The 20,573-nt window shown below is 36.7% G+C and overlaps 1 long non-coding RNA gene across 1 annotated transcript; it reads right to left on the bottom strand.

Moving 5' to 3' along the window:
- Positions 1-1,697: 1,697 nt before the first annotated feature.
- Positions 1,698-20,460, bottom strand: LOC126248398 (uncharacterized). The gene is made up of 5 exons (XR_007545475.1): positions 16,453-20,460; positions 15,532-15,667; positions 15,026-15,218; positions 5,804-5,874; positions 1,698-3,434 (listed from the first exon to the last, which is right to left on the bottom strand). It is a non-coding gene; the product is annotated as an uncharacterized LOC126248398 (long non-coding RNA).
- Positions 20,461-20,573: the final 113 nt, after the last annotated feature.

Genomic DNA, 20,573 nt, shown 5'->3' with positions numbered 1-20,573 from the left:
GTTCTCCTTTTTACACAGCTTCACAAAACAGATTACATTTTCATGAAATCCTTTAAACTAATTCATCATTCTGAAAAGAAAAGGCAGATGGTGTATTAACTTTTGATGTTATGATAAGAATAATCACAATATTTCATCCCAGACTTAAATATTAACAATAAGTTTGGTGCAGACCCATTTTCACAGCCAGTACTCAAATAATAGCACTCCTACCCCAGAAACCTTTCTTCATATTGCTCCAAAAATTAGGATAGAGTGTAGCAAGTGTACATTAGGCCCAGTAATTTATATAGCAGACCTCTCACTGTTACTGCACCTTTCAATGGCTTGGAAATATTGCAACCAACTTCTTGAACTTTCTCACCATGCATGGACAGCACATGTGGCCGCACATGTACGTCGATTGACTGTACACTAGATGTCTCCCCCCCCCCCTCCCCCCCTGGTCCCAAGGTCACCATGGCGCCTGTGGCTGTGGTGCTGAGATAGTTGGCTTTTCAAGCCGGCTATATGGGCCAGCACCCAAGCCAGCAAAAGGTTGGCGACAGAAAGAAATTGCGTGTAATCAGTCACGGCCATTTGCGCCATGCACTATATAAGGGTGTATGTTAGGCTGAAATTCCTGTTGATAGACCATTTTTGTACATGACTCCGTCTGAATTCGATTTATTGCCAAATGGTAGTAGAATTGTTCTCTGTTCAACAAAAGTAATTGCCCGAAATCCTAGCATTGCTTTTCCTACCAATTCCAGTAAAACAGAACTTGCAACTTTAAATCAAAATAAAAATATGATTACTAGTGTGGGTATTAATTTAAAAATACCTGGTGTTAACGTAAAGCCTACTGCATTTGGTAACTCAGCTCCTATGGAAACAACTAGTATAGACCATAAACGTGATTTTTCGCCTATTTGGAAATCATGGTATGGGTATAAAAATGATGAGGGCGACTTTTTAACTACAGTTCCTGCACATCAATTTGGGCAACCCATTAACTTAAAATACTATTATGCATGTGTAACAAGTACAAAAGAAAACGGTCTACACAATTGGGGTTGGAAATGTGTACAACCATGTGTTTCCGAGGTAGATGCAGATGCTCGTACTGGCAGTATTATTGTTAAATACGAATACAAACCTACTTTAGGTTTTCTTAAAATCCCAAAACCAGCTAATATTGATATTTTCCCAATAACATCTACTGCTCAGGGTGTACCTCAACGGTACACAATCAATGATGATAAGCACTCCACTCCATTCATAAAATGTGATAATTTTTCTACAACACCATTTGGACCAGCACAAATTCATGAACAATTAGTAGGAGCTATTTCTCCAGTAACAAACAATGATTCATCTGGATATAATAACTTAATAGAAAAAGCTGTTATTGCTTCTGCTGGGTATATTAGACTTCATGGTACCAACGTTCAGCCGAGTCTTCATGTAGGCACAAATCCTACATATGATTTAAGTACGAGTAGTTTGAACAGTGATGTTACAAAGTATACAGATACTCAAAAGTTATTTGAAGTGATAGCTGTATGTTCTGTATACTCAGATGGTTTAGAAACTCATTATCCTCGCGCAAATGTACCAAATGTTCAAGTTTCTGATATTATATATAAGTCTAATGTAGAAAGGAATGAGGAATCGTCAGTGTACAAGGGTCAATATGAAATAAAACAAGTGTAATATTTATTTTGTATAATGTAATATTTCATTTACCTTTGTAAACAAGTTATTGAAAATATATCTATTTCAAAATTACAATTGGTTTTCATTTAATATTCCACATTATACATTTGTAATAAGCTGAAAGAAGCTAAGGGATAAGGCTTTTTTGTTGCATTTTTCAAATCTTCAAATCTACGCCACCTCACAGTTTTCACACGAATATCCTTAAAATCAGGGTGGCTGCAAACTACAGGTTGACTGTTTGAAATTAATAAAAGTGGTGTCCTCCTTAAAATTACATCGCCTTTATACTTCACTCTAATGTTACAAGAAATTCCCTCGCACACTTTTTTAAAATCTTCTAAGGCTCCTTCTTCAATACTAATTTCATTGCCAACAATTAATCTTCTATTAACAGCATCTTGCATTGCAAATTGATTTGTTTTGTTATTACATCTACCTATATGACCAACATTAAGAGCGAAAGATACAAAGCAATCAAAGAACCAATTTTTACCACTATTTGGAGGACTCACAATACACAAAGTGTTTAACTTTTTTGACTATACATAATTATCATTATTCCAATGATACAATCCATTCTTATTGAACCATGAAACTAAATTTAACAAAAATTCTGTAGCTTTATCATTATCATCTTCACACTGGAATAATAGAATTTTGTTTAACCAGGTTAAAGAATCGCCCAAAGTATAACAACATTCCCATACATTGTTAGAGGTAGCATAAAATATACTATCCTGTGATCCAGAACATAAAAGTGATTCAATTCCCCTAAGATTTAAATCGTTAATGGTTTTTTTGTATAACTCTAATCCCATATTGAAAAATCTTTTAAATTTAGGATCAATAAAATTCATGAAGTAACCATGATCAATTGGAAGCATATTTGTAATGTTCTCAGGTGGTATACAATTGTACTGAATTAGTACGGAAAGAACCTGGCGCGCGATTGTTGTCGGGTTGCACCCTTTTCCTGTAATGATCTGTTTGCATCTCAAATGAGACTGTTTACATGGTGCATTATTTGCATGCCTCTGTTCGCTGTCACCATCATATCGACTACTTTCCCCTTCCAGTATTGTTTGGTATCCTGAGAGGCAACTTTCCCATCATACAATTCCAGCTGGATAAGGTAGTCTTTTAATGGCTCCTCTAATCCAAATTTGTCCGCGGCCATACCCCTTTTGCACATAGAGGTATAACAGTACATTGAGCCAGTCGATATCTGACATTGCTGCAATTGCTCTTTTCCGTCTGTGGAGCTTCTTAATTCTGGAGGAAATAAATGCATCATTTCGGAACCAACATCTGCATCTCCTCGAGAAATAGACACAGTCATGAATGACGTGGAAGTGGTCTCCGTCTTCTCTCCAGAAGAGAATTTCTCCAGGATATCTCTTTGAGAACTCAGTAAGTTTGCTATGCAAGATGTCAGCATCTCCCGGTCTTTCTGTGACAATGACGTCACTGTAGTACCACCTGGTAGAGACCTCACATAATTTAATAAATCCTGTAAACCATGGGAACATGAGTAGGAAGTCAGTTCGTATTTTGTCAAACAGTTCATGGTTATATTCTAGCACGTTAACAAAGCTCCATCGTCTTCTCCCAGTGATGATAGGATACTCGTTAGCAGGTATGTGAGGAGCTTCAGGGATGGTTTCTTAACTTCGGCTTCCAGCATCGTCCACATCAAGGCTATCAATTCCACTGTGTGTTCAGTTTTCAGAATTCTGCAAACAAATTATCAAACATTAACTCATCATCTCCACCAGAATCGGAAACTGCACCTAGACGACCTCCACAACGTACACTACGAAATAGTGGGGTGTTTGCACAAAATGAGCACCAATAATTATATTTAGTTACAATGGGTGGTGCAAATACACCTTCCACAACTTCCAAAGGATTAACAACTAGTGATATGTTGTCGACACAAAACATTTTATAAATTAGATCTCTGGGTCGTACAGAAAGCATTTCATTTACACACCGCTCACAAATATTTATTCTCCATCTTGAATTCTTCAAGTATGAATTATTGATCTTAATACAATAATACTGCACACTTATTTTGAAAACACTGTTAAAGAAATTGAAAGGCTCCATATCACCCATTGCTAACACACATAATTCATTCCAAGGTTTCCTTTCTGAATTATGAAACTTTCTTCCAAACATAGAAGCTTCTATTACAATTTCTCACAACATAGGTACATTTTCTGAGTTGTGAAAAATATAATCTGGTGATAAACGATAACGTGAAAGAATATAACGGATTTTTTCATTTCCAAAATGTAAAATGATATCCTCTTTCAACAGATCCGGAATATTTAAGTCAACTGAATGGAGAGCATTGTCCAGGTGTCCTATTATTACAAATCTGCTCAATTTGTACAAAGTAGAAACCATTTCGTAGTGTACTTACAAAAAATTCACCAAGTGCAACTTCGGCGAGGTCAGAGGTAGACGCAGTGTTCAGTAAGTTGTCAGAAGATAGAAAGGACATATACAGTAATCAAAACAAATAAAGCCATTTATCGCCAGAAACATGAAAACATTTGACATAAGCCTCATTAGAATGAGGAGAGTTTAAATGAAACTGAGGCCTGGAAAGGAATCCCTATTTTGAGAAATGGTGTACAAGTACAGGACAACAAGAAAAGGCAGCTATCTACTCTAGACGTTACAAGCCACAGCTGTGAGGAAAAGAAGAAAGATCTGACTGAAATATTGTAGTATCTCATATAATGACCACAAAGTTTTACAATACCAGAATGAACTTTTACTATCTTTTCACGAGCAATGAATATGGCAATTACGGCTTTTTATTGCATTTCCACTTTCAGTAAGTTTTCCGTACTACTACAATACAATGTTTGTAATTTCCTTTGGAAACTAGATACATACTATGCTTAGTTTCAAATAAAACATATTCATAATTAAATTACGACAAGTAATTAAACAGTATACTTAAAATTCACTATCCTCAATTTCACAATTTTGGCACTTGGAGCATTTCAAATTTCATGTCTTCTATTTCCAAATCAATAGTGTGGTTTACATCAGCCTCGTACTTCATAACTTTTTATACATGATTCACTCAATGTTTTCTGAATGCAGTCACAAAAGTGATGCGGATACGGAGGCATCCCCAGAGGTCTGAATCAGTTCCTTCCCCACCAGAAAAAACCTGCATGTGGCTAATGCGCATGCTGATGCCATAGCTACTCCTAGATATGACCAACTACATCAAATACGCAAGAGAAAAATAGCACTACACTAATTCCACTGAAGAGGCTTTCTGATAGGCAGTTATGTTTTATTTATTACTACCAACTAGCATTTATTACTAAATGGATTTGGGACCCACATTACATTGCGTATTTTTATAGCTTATTCAGAAGCATCCAAACTTAACCTCCATTCCCAATTTTCCCCCTGTTACCAAGTATCAATGGAAGAGTTTACACAGTACTGGAATTCAGTCACTGTAACCACATTATTCGAGTATTTAAATGACATATAGAGCTCAGAGATTACAACTGTTGCAATAAATGCATTACAATGCTTCAGATCATTGCAAAAAGCACAACACAGACATTTTGCCACTAACAACCACCAACAGTAATGACCCTTCAAACAGTGGAATCCAAATGTGTAGCTTACAGTGTGTGATGATGCAATCAAGACAAACAATCAGTGTATGTATATATGGAAGAACTTCCTTTTTTCCGATTTTGTGTTTCCCAACAGTGAAATAAAAAAGGTGCAGCAATAATGATCATGGTCAAGTTCTTAACCGATTCCATTCTATTATTCTACCAATGAAAACAAACTCCTTCCACATTTAATCGTCTTCATGGTCTGCTATTCAATTTGTTATACTACATTCATGATTTTTATCTGCAGTAGGCTTAGGGTTACTTTCTGACTCCTGAGGGACAATATACAATAATTTCATTCACTGCTTCCCCTTGCACAATTTCCTGATCCCCCTCCCAACCCCCCTCCCTCGTCCCCTGTAAACTTGCACATTGCAGAATTCTATGATGTTATCCATTCAAGGCATTGTAGGTATATTTACACATGATTTATTTACCTTTATGGAATTTCCTCCTTTTCCTCCTTTAGGTAAGGTGAACAGGTCCATAGTAGGCTATGTTTTTCATGCTGGAAATGAATTCACATCAATATTAACTACTTTCTAACATTGAGTGCATCAGTAAGTATAACAAACTGCAGTGCAATAAAGGAGTAGAAAATACCAAAGAGACTACATCTATTCCTTACACAAATACAGGCCATATGACAAAACAGTGATTTACAAACTTCAAGGACACCTCAGTTCTTCAACTTTTTGTAATCAAATTCCTCTTCTTAAAAAGTGCTCCAATGAACCTAAATTTTTCACATAATGCTCAAATCAGCATCTCTTCATTAATTGATTCTTACAATGAAAATGATGTGATGTATGGGCTGTAGCAATTTTCCTGAAAGTTACAACCTGTTACAGTCATCTCCCATCATGAGGTTTGCACTTTACCATTTTCCACTGTTCTCTGTGGTCAAGAATAAGTCCGTTGATTTTGCCGAGCACAGAAAAAAAGTTATGGCCTAAATAGCCTTTATCATGACAGCAAGTTACTTTATTTTCTTTCTGCTATGTACCGGTAATTCCAAACCTGAGACATTATGTGATTCTTCGTAGCCACATATTTTGCAACGAAAATCTTTTATGCCAAGGACTTATATTTGAACAAAATTACATTATTTTCTGACATGTGAAGCTATTTCATCACTTCAAACTTCTGTTTAATTAATTTTTCTTGTTACAACGTCACTGTTATTTTACAGTGCAACAATATTTTAGTGCAGTGTTGAAACTACTGTGGAAGGTTACATGCTTTCTAAATGACACTCAATTTGGTCTGTATTCTCATATGCTCTTTAAATTCCACCTTGTTTGGCTCATATAGACATAATATAAGAATGCTGACAACAACAGCAGTATTTATTACAGGAGCACCAACAACTCGATGCCAATATTGAATAAAATTCAATGCTGTCAGGTAACCTCAAAGTTGCACATTGTCAGCTCCAGGTAGCCTCACACTTGAAACATGCAAAGAAGGTGCACACTAGTGCAATACAACAGCCACAACCATAACAAAACTGCTTTTGAAATAACCATTACACAAATAATATGCTGATCTGCCTTTTGGAAAAGGCCTTGCACGATTAACAAGTGAGATGTCAAAACGATCCTAAAGTCCTTTCATGCATGGCAAGTGTACAACACGGCATTACACAGTAAGTGGGAATCGAGATGGAATCAGACTTGAGAACCATGTTACAGTAACCAAAGGCAAGTGGCAGCATAGTTACAGCAGTCAATATGAGTGGACGTGTACACACTGTAGTATCTGGTGACAGGCTGAATTATCACAATTTGAATAATCAGTTATGATACACTGTAGCTGAAATACTGTAGCAATGTTTCCCAATCACCCCGTCTCACTGACAAAATCTTGCACTTAATTTATAAGAACTGCACATCATTGCCACTATGTGTCACATCAATAATTATTTTCATCATTGTCTTCCAATGTATACTGTATTACTGAACACAATTACAGCAACTTCAGCTCCTCATGACCAATAACATGACTGTCACATCTTCAATACATCAAAATCTGTGCAAAAACACTCATTCTTCTGACAAGTGGGTGTCAGATGTATATAGCAGATGCTACTATATGTTCTGCTCACATTCTTAAAGCCTTATCTGAAATACATATTAACTGCCTCAGCCTCTAACCACATGAAATCCACGTAATAAATCACAACACTGACTGACTGTGATACACAACACATTAAATTTGTGTCCATCATAGAGTAGGGGGCAGTACCTTTGCATCAAGCTAACATTAACTCATATTGTGTACTAAAACATATGAGTCATCCACATTTCATTCACAATGTTTTCTTGCCTGTAGTAAAAGCAAAATTTTTTCACACACTTCCACAACACTAAAAAATGTGTTTTCTATTACAACCAGTCAATATCCTGTCACATGAAGAGCAAACCAAATCACATCACGTTAGGTGGTTTCTTTGACACTTTAATACAGATGGTTTCACAGTTTGTTGGAACATGATGAGGTTGATATATTTTGTTTTTAATGGAATACATTCCCAACCTCTTTCCCCCACACAAACAATTATATTCTGTAAATGCTCAAGATATTTCATGGAGATATTTATTGAGAGACTGACTAGTCAAACACACCATGTGATGTTCATGCTGTTTCACTGGCACTGTTCCTCAATAGGTGAGTCCCACAACACTGTTTCTACTGAACTTGCTCCCGTAAAAGTGGCGATAACTGAAATTCACGTCACAGCAGTAACTGTTATGCCAGTGTACCAAGGCATGCCATTTCTCTGCATAGCACTCACTTCAGGAGCATTACGAGTGAAAGTAAAGCAAGTGTCTCTTACACAACCTGTTGAAAACATTGAAGCTCATTATTTCAATGAACTCGCCATCACAATGTTGAAATTTTCCATTTAATCACAGTGCAATCTGCCTTTTGTAACTCTTCTCTGACAGATCTTAAATGAATGTTCCATAGCTCAGGTGGTTAGGGTATTTAAAATGATTTAAAGTTACAGCTTTATGAAGTCCACAAAATAAAAACATGCTTAACACAGCTCACAAAACTAAAAACACCTGGTGGCAGAGGATGAAGGAAGCCAAGTATTATCAGTTTTATTAGTACTGATCAGTTTGCGGTCATGTGTGAAGATTATACAGTTCCACCTCTTATTTCTCACTTCGGTATTTATTGCTGCACAACACAGAGTTCCAGCAAACACTGTGCTATCTCTGCATACTGTCACTACTACGACATTCAATAGCCACTAGGAGTAGTTACATGTCTAACAACCTCTCACTGGCACATGTGACTATCAGCTAATAACTATCTATCTATCTATGGTCTATCTACTCAGTTCCATAGTATACTGTAGGTATGTCCTCAAAATGTCCAAGAGTTTGAAGCAGAAAGGAATAGCAAAACAGGAATGTGGCCACATGGAATATTCATGCACACTATCCCCAAATTTGGTGGTTCATTCAGACCATTACTCAAACCGTGAAAATATCATTACTTTGACATAGTTTCTAATAGAGCAATTTCTTTCTCATGCACATACCTGGTATTAGTCTATATGAAATAAACACACAGCATAGGGAAGTATTTCCCCTCCAAGAGAAAGACGAACAAAACAGTTAATCAAGTCACATGCTGAGGGATACAAATTAAGATTACACTTGCTAGCCTCAACTGAATTCAGATCAAGCCCACTCTGTCCACTATGTATGTACAGCCAGCAACAATGATGCCACTAGACACAGTGGAATTTCGAAATGCTTGCCATATATTCGTGGTTGTCTGTTCAAAGGAAATCAAACGCAAGATCTCAACTTACTACTATACTTCACATGCATGTAATATCAAATTCAATCAGTCATTAGAAAGCCTGGCTGCAAAGCATGCACTTGGTATAAAACAAAGGCACTAGGTTTCAAGTCATTTCTACTCAATTTTCCTGAGCAAGTAATTAAAAAAAACTATAGTCTCATTTTCAAGCAATATTTCCTAAAGAGGAATGGATAAGTGTGTAAACTGAACTAAGTATTAAACATTCAGTACCCTCATCAACAGAAAAATTAGCAAAGCACATACTAAACTCAACAGTCTTATCTCCAGAATCAGCATCCAAGTGTGCAACATAGCAGTTCCCCAGATCAGTCCACTTCCATTAAGTGGTGAGGGGAAGCACTTTCTATCATCCATGTAAAAGTGTGCACACCTTTGAGCCCACATTTCTGCTTTGATATTCATGAAAGAAAATTTAGGCTGGCAATGGCTTGGGACTCCATAGCCAGCATCTATGAAAGCAACCTCTAACATCTGAGCAGATGACACTCTCCATGCCATTCAATACCCAATCCAAACTCCACAAGAAATGAAAAGTTAATAAATATAATCACTGGGGCAATAAGGACACTCTAAGATCACTGAGGGATGTGCACCAAAAAATAAAACAACACAGTTTTTCCATCATCCATAGCTAACTTGTGAAACTTCTGAAATAGAATGAAATTATGTCCACAAATAATGACCTGCAGCTCAATCTGCAGTGCGTGAAACTGAAAAGTTGTGCCCTTTCAATATATTTGCATCCAGCTAACATTAACTCAAATTATATTGTGCACTAAAAATTTTCGATCGTCCCACATTTCATTCACAATGTTTCTTGCTTGTGGTAAACATACACTTTTTGTGACACACTTCCATAACACTACAAAAATATGTTTCATATTACAATCATTCAAGGTATTGTTATATGAAGAGCAAAACAACTCAGTTACCTTGAGAGTTTTTCTTTGACATTTTTACGCAGATGGTTTTGCAGCACATCACAACAGGATGAGGATGACACAATTTGTTGTTTTATTAAAACACACACACATACAGCCTCTGTCATCCCCCCCCCCCTCCACACACACGACTATATTTTATAAACAATCAAGATAGTCAATACTGCAAGACTAACAAGTCAGGTGATGCCCACATTGTTTCACTGGCATTGTTCCTCAACACTGGAATTCCACAATACTGTTTCTACTGAACATGTATCATAAAAAATGTTCATAACTTTGCTTCTAACCCAGTCAACTGCTGTTAGCCTTTGGCCTATTTATTTACAACACTATAAAAAATCCGACACACACCACTGATTGTTCTGCCCACTGTTTTAAACACATTATTTATCTGCGTATTATCCACTTATTGCATGTTATGAGTGGTAGTAAAGTCACTGTCTCTTATACAACCTTCTCAAAACATTAAAGCTCTCAATTTCAGTGAACTTACCATCACAATGTTGGAAGTCTCAGTTTAATCACTATTCACTCTGAATTCTGTTACTCTATTCTGAAAGATCATAAATTAAATTTCCATCTCATGAGATTAGCGTATTTAAAATGAATTAAAGTTACTGCTTTATATCCACAAAATTAACACACGCTTAACAAACTCACCACTTGGAATATATACTGTGCGCTGTTTCTGCATCCTGTAACCACCTACAAAATTCAGCCACCACTAGCAAGGAGCTTCAAGTCTAATAACCTCACTGGCATATGTGACTTTCAGCTACTAGCAGACAGTCTGCAGTGTATCTACCCAGTTCCATCATGCACTGCATATATGTGAAAAAAATTGTAGTTAACGTCACAAATATCTCCTCAAATCAGGTTTAAGCACAGATAAAATTAAATGTCCCTGTGTGTACTACACAGCAAATAGTGACACACATTTTGAACTAAATGGACATACACTGAGGATGTCATAATCAAAATCACAGGTAGAACCACAGTTTACTCATCTCAGTACTAAATCCTATTTACGTAACAACAGACACACGTGAATGAGTATGCACATCTACCTAATTCCTTCTTCAAAATGCACCTCTTAAAAATCTTGACACTGCACTATTTACCACCTCCATCAACTCAAGGCAACTGGTTTTTCGAAGGTTGCACTCAGATTGATAACAGCACTCCTCTCCACTATATCATACACTAAAAATATGTTTTTTGTCTATTTAGTGGTATGTTACACATATGAAACACACAAAACACACCACATTAACTACTGAACAGTTTTTCTGTACATTATGCAACATAACTTCACTTTTCACCAGTTTTAACACTGCCAACTCACAGGCTTCTCGACATATTTCAACAGGTGGGGATATCGTTCACCACATCAAATCACTAACTGCACTGTCCACTACATTACTGAGCACGGCACTGCAAGCTCTCCGAGATACCCTAAGTGAAAATAAATGAACCTGTTACTGCATAAACTTACACAACAGCATGGCTTTCAAGACCTAATCACCAATGGCATAAGAAAGCCTATTTGTTAATCATACAATTACATTAATCTGACACTTCTTACATTCCACTTGATCACAAGAGAAAATGCACTCGGTCCTCGATCCCTCCTTGTTAAAGTAAAAGCATAAGGTTCTCATCACAACCCCAGGCCTGACAGAGAGGCTCGAGTACTCACTAAAGCACATTATTAATTGCTCTCACAACACAAAAAACACTGCTGGAGTTTAGACAACATTCTTGAGAAGAAAAAAATCCCACTTCTTTCAATTAGCTGTGAGTTAACCTGCACTGCAGCAGATACCACTCCTCACACACCCTATTGATACTCATTTTGAATTATGCTCTCTTGTATCAGATCTAAAATTTCAAGCAAAACTCCATTCTCTCTATTATCATTATGAATACCACATCGTTCACAACCCAATTCAAGTTTGTCAGAGCAAGAGCTTTCATACTGGATCACGGTGATATACCTAGAGGAAACACACACACCTGAATGGATTCTTGACCATCAGAGGAAGTAAGAAGAGCTACTTTCTACACCTTATAGTTCAGTTGGTTGATTACCTGCTTAGAGTATAACTCTCGTTACATCACACGAAAGTGTAATCTTTCAACCTAACCGGGGCCTACGGCTATGCTGTAGATCGGTATGCCATCAAATCTAACATTTTCTATATGTATTTGTTGGTTTTGTTAACTTACAACCAAACTGTCACTTTCTCACCTACTCTAGACTTCAGGTTACATAACTTATCAGCCTGTAACCAGAACACACATTTCTAAAATCAAGATATACTGTCAGTGTTCTATTATCTTTCTGTTTGATCATTTATGAAGTCACAACAACAACACATTATGGGGCAAAGTTGACATTCGGTATCACTAAGTTCAGCTGGCCCGAGTTTTGTGCACCATTTTAACAAAGATTATAGGAAGGAAATGTTATGAACTACTTATAACACCAGCACACTATCCACACTTCAACTATGTAAGTGTCACATTGTGTGAAATTCTGGATGTACAGTACCACATCTTATGTTCTTGCAATTACTGTTCACCTTTGAGGGCTTAAAATATGGCACATTAGTAATGAAAATGCTACTTTTTCTTCCATATTCACAACTGTAGCACCTGTTTCACACATAAAACACTTCACTGTCACAATTTGTAGCTAACAGCACAACACATTCTCTGAAGAAGACCCTATATTGTACTATATATTGTTACACACACACATCCTAAATATTCAGACACTATTACATTGTGAAATTATCACACCACACTGTTTCTCCTTTTCACAGTGTTCTATGCTGAACGACTAGATTTACTGACGCATCAAATACCACGTCCGAAACTCACAACCGAACTGTCATCTTTCAACTTAATATTGATTTTGGGGAATGCTACATATCAGTTGACTGCCACCATCTATATCCCCAAAACTGATGTAAACAAAAAATATTGTTAGTGTTCTGTTCTCTCTCTGTTTGCACATACTTGTCACATGCCACAACACCATTAAGTCATAATACCAAAGAGATGTCCACTATGGGTACATTCAGGTGGTCTGAAAAATTGAACTCTGAATGCAATGAATGAAAATAGTTTTACAATAAAACAAATTTCTGTCTGTGTTTCTCATCATTTCTCAGAATACAATGTATTTTTTATTTATTTATTACAGTGATGACTGTTCCATGAATTATTTTACAGTAGAACCTACTACACCCTCTTGTCTTTTTATCAAGTGAACCAACCACAACCCACTTAACACTTCTAACTGCCACATCAAATTCACAGGGATTTTTTTTCTTGGTGTTCACCGCCTTGAATTCCTGCTCATACCATTAATTTGATCAGTGAATCATCGAACTCAATTTTTTTGTGAATTTGCAGCTTCTGAAGCAGCTCTCTCTCTCTCTCTCTCTCTCTCTCTCTCTCTCTCTCTCTCTCTCTCTCTCTGTGTGTGTGTGTGTGTGTGTACTTGATGCTTGAAAATTTTATCTTTGTCCCTCAAGTTCCATCTGCGACTGACACCTTACGCAAACTGTAAAGTAAGCACACTGATCTCTAGATTTGATTCACACGATTTTGGTATCTCAATGAATAAATGGGTACACTTTTGGATTCTTATGGCAGTAAATGATTTGTACTGATAATGGCTGGAATGTCCTAAGTCAACATACGAGAAGCGGACATATGATCTTGAAAGTATTGCATCACATACATGTACATCCAATTTGCGGAAATGGTGAAAGCGTGTAATTTTAACCTTTTTTTCCCAGTAATAGAAGAGCAAGCAATCACACACTACTGAAGTAGTCACCTGTAACATGTATTCACTGATTGTTCTTTTCATTATGCTGGAGCAAATTTACAATTAATTTTACAGAACAGTCAGTGGAAGTACGATCTATTTCCTCTTACTTGTACAACCACTATCACCAGCTTCTGGGGCTAATACAGACACCTGTGTGGAGTAAGTATCACACACTTGCACAAGTACAAAAAAATTCAACTATTTCCTGTTCTGAAAACTCAATGTGGATAAGTTTATGTTATATTCACTTAGCACACACTGTCCATGGTTTTATGTCCTCTGCTGTCTCAGTCAACGGGTTCCAATCCCTTTGGCGCAGCATCAGTGAAAATATTGCAACATGGTATCTCACAATTTTTAATGCCTAAATAAGTACCAGAATAAACTTGGCTGAAATGCCAAAGGTCAATGACTTGCCACTAACGAAGTATGGTGTACGGGAAGGAATAAGATTTTTTATCTTCCCAAAAGACAGCTAATGAAAATGTGTAGGATCAACAGGACTAAACAAATATACACCAACTAATCTTCAGTATAAAAAAAGCTCACAAAAAGGGCCCCCAAGGGATATACATACCACAATAGCTCTTCGTCCCAAATCAGAAAAATATGATTATAAAAAAATATAGTAGACTGCTCATAATTCTTATATGACACAGAAACATACCAACTTTGCTAAAAATAAATAAATAAAAACACACACACACACACACACACAAACACACACGTAAGGGTTAAATAACTTTTAGAACAGCTTGCCTACTACTTCACTGATTACACTCCAACATTATAATTTAATAAAAGTCGGGAAACAATTTAAGGGCATATATAAACAAAACTTTTGTTTACTAGTGAATAGCACCAGTATAAATCTGTTCTAACAATGTTCAATTGCAAATAGATGTGAAAAATGTATGGTGTAAAATTAAAAGTGTAATTTGCTGCATACAAGAGTTATGTTAAAAACAAAATTACACCAGCAATTCATGAATCAAAAAGTAACATGCACCAAATATACATACCTAGCAAATGCCTCATATGTATACCACACGTTAGTGTGCAATGGGGAACTGTTGCAGAACTTCCTTGAACTCTGGAATTTCAAATAATATTTTTACGGTCATCTGTCGTCCTTGTTCATTGGAAACCATTTACTGTAGTGCAACAACTACAGCTAAGACACTCCCCCACTGCATCTTCACTTTACAACATCCCCTGCTTAAAGAGAAAGTTTAATTAGTTTATATTTTATTGTCTAACAGACTATTACAGTATTGGAGCAAATATCATAAGCAGCTAGAGGGAAGAAGAAGAAGAAGAAGAAGAAGAAGAAGAAGAAAGGGGGGAGAGGAAGAAAATACAGAAATGTTAATAAAATATTTAAAAAACTGTCACTTATTATATGCAAAGCTCACACTGCTGACTAAGCAGCAACTTTTCACTGATCTTATGGAAAGATCACATTATGCAGCCCATTAAAATTTTTAAAATAGACAGTTTTGTATCCACCTCTTATCCAATAACTGACCTTAAAAATTGTGTGGAATTTCCATTGTTGCTTGTTGATCAGTTTGGGATCACTATAAATAATTTAGGAAATCCTGACTGAAGTACTACAATGTCACTGTAATTTATTAATACACAGCTTTCTCCTGTTATCCCTCCTGCAAAACAGAAATTAAAAACTTGCGTTACTTTAAAGGCGCAAAGATGAGCCTACAAAACAACTGGTAGTTTCATTAAGTAGAAAAATTTGCCTCCCTCTCAAGACTATTAGTTACAAGTGTGTGTGTGGGGGGGGGGGGGGGGGGGGAGGGAGGGGGGTGAGAGTTCCACTCCAGTTCTACAGAAACTTCATTCAATTTGACAAATATAATCAATCAACAACTTCTCTTCACTCTGGGGCTGGGATGATACGGAGGATTACCTAATTCTGGAGCAGTACAGGACAGGCACTGAGATAGCACTTGTAACACATGGCATTATTTGATATTGTCAACCAAATAATAGAAATATGGCACTACACTGATTCCACTGCAGAGGCTTTCTGATAGGCAGTTATGTTTTATTTATTACTACCAACTAGTTGTGTTTCCCTATAGTGAAATAAAAAAGGTGCAGCAATAATGATCATGGTCAAGTTCTTAACCGATTCCATTCTATTATTCTACCAATGAAAACAAACTCCTTCCACATTTAATCATCTTCATAGTCTGCTATTCAATTTGTTATACTATATTCATGATTTTTATCTGCAGTAGGCTTAGGGTTACTTTCCGACTCCTGAGGGACAATATACAATAATTTCATTCACAGCTTCCCCTTGCACAATTTACTGACCCCTCCCTCCCCCCCCCCCCCCCCCCCCTCTGTAAACTTGCACATTGCAGAATTCTATGATGTTGTCCATTCAAGGCATTGTAGGTATATTTACACATGATTTATTTACCTTGATGGCATTTCCTCCTTTTCCTCCTTTATGTAAGGTGAACAGGTCCATAGTAGGCTATGTTTTTCATGCTGGAAATGAATTCACATCAATATTAACTACTTTTGAACATTGAGTGCATCAGTAAGTATAACAAACTGCAGTGCAATAAAGGAGTAGAAAATATCAAAGAGACTACATCTATTCCTTCCAAAAATACAGGCCATGTGAAAAAACAGTTATTTACAAACTTCAAGGACACCTCAGTTCTTCAACTTTTTGTAATCAAATTCCTCTTCTTAAAAAGTGCTCCAATGAACCTAAATTTTTCACATAATGCTCAAATCAGCATCTCTTCATTCATTAATTCTTACAATTAAAATGTGTTGCATGGACTGTAGCAATTTTCTTAAAACTTACAACCTGTTACAGTCATCTCTCATCATGAGGTTTGCAATTTACCATTTTTCATTCTTCTTCTTCGAGGTCAAGAATAAGTCCATTAATTTTGCCGAGCACAGGAAAAAAAAGTTATGACCTAAAAAGCCTTTATCATGACAGCAAGTTATTTTAGTTTCTTTCTGCCATGTACCAGTAATTCCACATTCGAGATGTTATGTGATTCTTTGTATCCACATATTTTTCAAAAAAAAAATCTTTTATGCTAAGGACTTCAATTTGAACAAAATTACATTATTTTCTGATATGTGAAGCTATTTCATCACTTCAAACTTCTGTTTAATTAATTTTTCTTGTTATAATGTCAGTGTTATTTTACACTGCAACAATATTTTAGTGCAGTGTTGAAACTACTGTGGAAGATTACATGCTTTCTAAATGACACTCAATTTGGTCTGTATTCTCATATGCTCTTTAAATTCCACCTTGTTTGGCTCATATAGACATAATATAAGAATGCTGACAACAACAGCAGTATTTATTACAGGAGCACCAACAACTCGATGCCGCTATTGAATAAAATTCAGTGCTGTTAGGTAACCTCAAAGTTGCACATTGTCAGCTCCAGGTAGCCTCACACCTGAAACATGCAAAGAAGGTGCACACTAATGCAATACAACAGCCACACCATAAAAAAACTGCTTTTGAAACATTACACAAATAATATACTGATCAGCCTTATTGGGTAAAGCCTTGCACGATTAAAAACTGATATGCCAAAAAGTTCCTAAAGTCCTTTCATGCATGGCAAGTGTGCAACACGGCATTACACAGTAAGTGGGAATCGAGATGGAATCAGACTTGAGAACCATGTTACAGTAACCAAAGGCAAGTGGCAGCATAGTTACAGCGGTCAATATGAGTGGACGTGTACACACTGTAGTATCTGGTGACAGGCTGAATTATCACAATTAGAATAATCAGTTATGATACACTGTAGCTGAAATACTGTAGCAATGTTTCCTAATCACCCTGTCTCACTGACAAAATCTTGCACTTAATTTATAAGAACTGCACATCATTGCCACAATGTGTCACATCAATAATTATTTTCATCATTGTCTTCCAATGCATACTGTATTACTGAACACAATTACAGCAACTTCAGCTCCTCATGACCAATAACATGACTGTCACATCTTCAATACATCAAACTCCGTGCAAAAACATTCATTCTTCTGACAGGTGGGTGTCAAATGTATATAGCAGATGCTACTATATGTTCTGCTCACATTCTTAAAGCCTTATCTGAAATACATATTAACTGCCTCAGCCTCTAACCACACTGGCTATCACACCACACAAAATGCACTTAAGTCACCACACTGAAATTTTGACTCTGATACACAACACATTAAATTTGTGTCCATCATAGAGTAGGAGGCAGTACCTTTGCATCAAGCTAACATTAACTCATATTATATTGTGTACTGAAACATTTGGGACATCCACATTTCATTCACAATGTTTTCTTGCCTGTGGTAAAAGCAAATTTTTTCACACACTTCCACAAGACTAAAAAATGTGTCTCCTGTTACAACCAGTCAATATACTGTCACATGAAGACAAAACCAAATCACATCACATCACATCACATCTAGTGTTTTCTTCGACATTTTAAAACTGATGCTTTCACAGTGTGTCACAATATGATAAGAATGATGTATGATCCAAGGTTTTCCCGGCATACAGAAATCTTGAATATTTGTCAGGTATTCAGCCAGGTAGCATCATTCAAAAGGCATGATATTTCAGAAAGCCGACTTCTTGCCATCTTCAGGCGTTCTTGGTGAAACACCAAGAACTCTTTTACATGGCAAGAAGTCGGCTTGCTGAAATATTGCGCCTTTTGGATGATGCTACCTGGCTGAATACCCGAGAAATTTTCAAGAATGATGTACTTCATTTTTCATGGAACACACACTTCCAGCCTGCATCCCCACAAAAACAATAATACTGTGTAAATGCTCAAGATATTTCATGTAGACATTCACTGTGCAATTCAAATATGTCGTGTGATGTTTACACTGTTTCACTGCCAATGTTCATCAATAGGCGGGTCCCACTACACTGTCTCTATTAAAATTGTTCTAGGAAAAGTGTTGGTAACCTTGATTTTGAACCAGTCACGTGCTGTTCGTATTTGTGCTATTTATTTCCCAAAACACAAGAAATCTGAGTTGCATCACTAACTGTTCTGTCTGCTGCACAACAACACATTACACCTGTGTATTGTTCGCTTTTGGCATATTATGAGTGGAAGTAAAGAAACTGCCTTTTACCCCTACCTGCTCAAAACAATGAAGTTAACAATTTCAATGAACTCACCATTACACTGTTGGAAGTCCCCATTTAAATACTGATCACTGTGGCTTCTGCTACTGTACTCTGACAGATCATAAATGAAAGTTCTGTAGCTCATATGGTTAAGGTATTTAAAATTAAATATGGTTTCAGCTTCAGAACATCCATAAAATTAACAGACACTTAACACAATACACAAAATGAAAATGACCTCTTGCCACAACTAAGGCTCGCCAAGTGTTATCACTTTCATTATACTGACTGTAAACTTATCATGTGTGAAGATCCGGAGGTTTCACATCTAATTACTCACATTGGTATCCACTAATGCACAACACTTATACTTTCAATACACACAGTGGTGTACTGTAACTACCTACGACATTCATAAGCCTCTAGAAGGAGCTTCAATTTTAATAACCACACTGGCTCACATGACATTAAGATAATAGCAGGCTGTCTATCATCTATCTGTATAGTTTCACCACACACTGGATGTCCTGTAAATCCTTAAGAGTTTGAAGCAGTAAGGAACAGCAAAACTGAAATTTGGTCATACAGAACTTTCACACACATTCTCCCAAAATTTTGTAGTTCATTACCCCATTACCCAAATAATAAAAGTACATTTAATCTGACACAGTATCAACCTGGGCAATTTCTTTCTTATGAGCTTACCTACTTCTAATCTACAGGAAATAAATGAATGGCACAGTCAAATATTTCAACTCCAAAAGAAAAATTCTTGAACCAGTTAATCTAGTCACATGCTTAGGAATGCAAGTTATGATTACAGCTGCCAACCTCGACTGAACTCGGACCAAGTATGTTTAGTCCACATTGTCTGTGCAAACAGTAGAATTTCGAAGTACTCACCACATATTCGCGTTTGTCCCTTCAAAAGAAATCATATGCAACACACCTCAACTTAAATCTCCACACGCAAGTCTCATCCGATTCAGATCAAACACCCTCCTCCCACACTATCTGTGCAGTCTCCGACCATGAGGAAACCAGAGACCATCTAATTTTGAAGTACTATCATATATTCATGACTGTCCCTTCAAAAGAAATAACATGCAAGGCACCTCAACTTACATCTCCACACGCAAGTCTCATCTGATTCAGATCAAACACCCTCCTCCCACACTACCTGCGCAGTCTCCGACAATGAGGTAACGTGAGACAATGCAATTTCGAAGAACTCACCATATAACGTGTTTGTCTTATCAAAAGAAATCATATGCAAGACATCTCAACTTAAATCTCCACATGCAAGTCCATCTGATTCAGATCAAAGACCCTCCTCCCTCACTATATGTGCAGTCTCCGACCATGAGGTAATGTGGAACAATGGAATTTCGAAGTACTCACCATAT

The sequence above is a fragment of the Schistocerca nitens genome, chromosome 3 (genome assembly GCF_023898315.1).
Source record: "Schistocerca nitens isolate TAMUIC-IGC-003100 chromosome 3, iqSchNite1.1, whole genome shotgun sequence".
In the NCBI taxonomy this organism is placed as follows: domain Eukaryota; kingdom Metazoa; phylum Arthropoda; class Insecta; order Orthoptera; family Acrididae; genus Schistocerca; species Schistocerca nitens.
The sequence above is the reverse complement of the archived record's forward strand: the minus strand, read 5'-3'. Positions and strand labels throughout refer to the sequence as shown.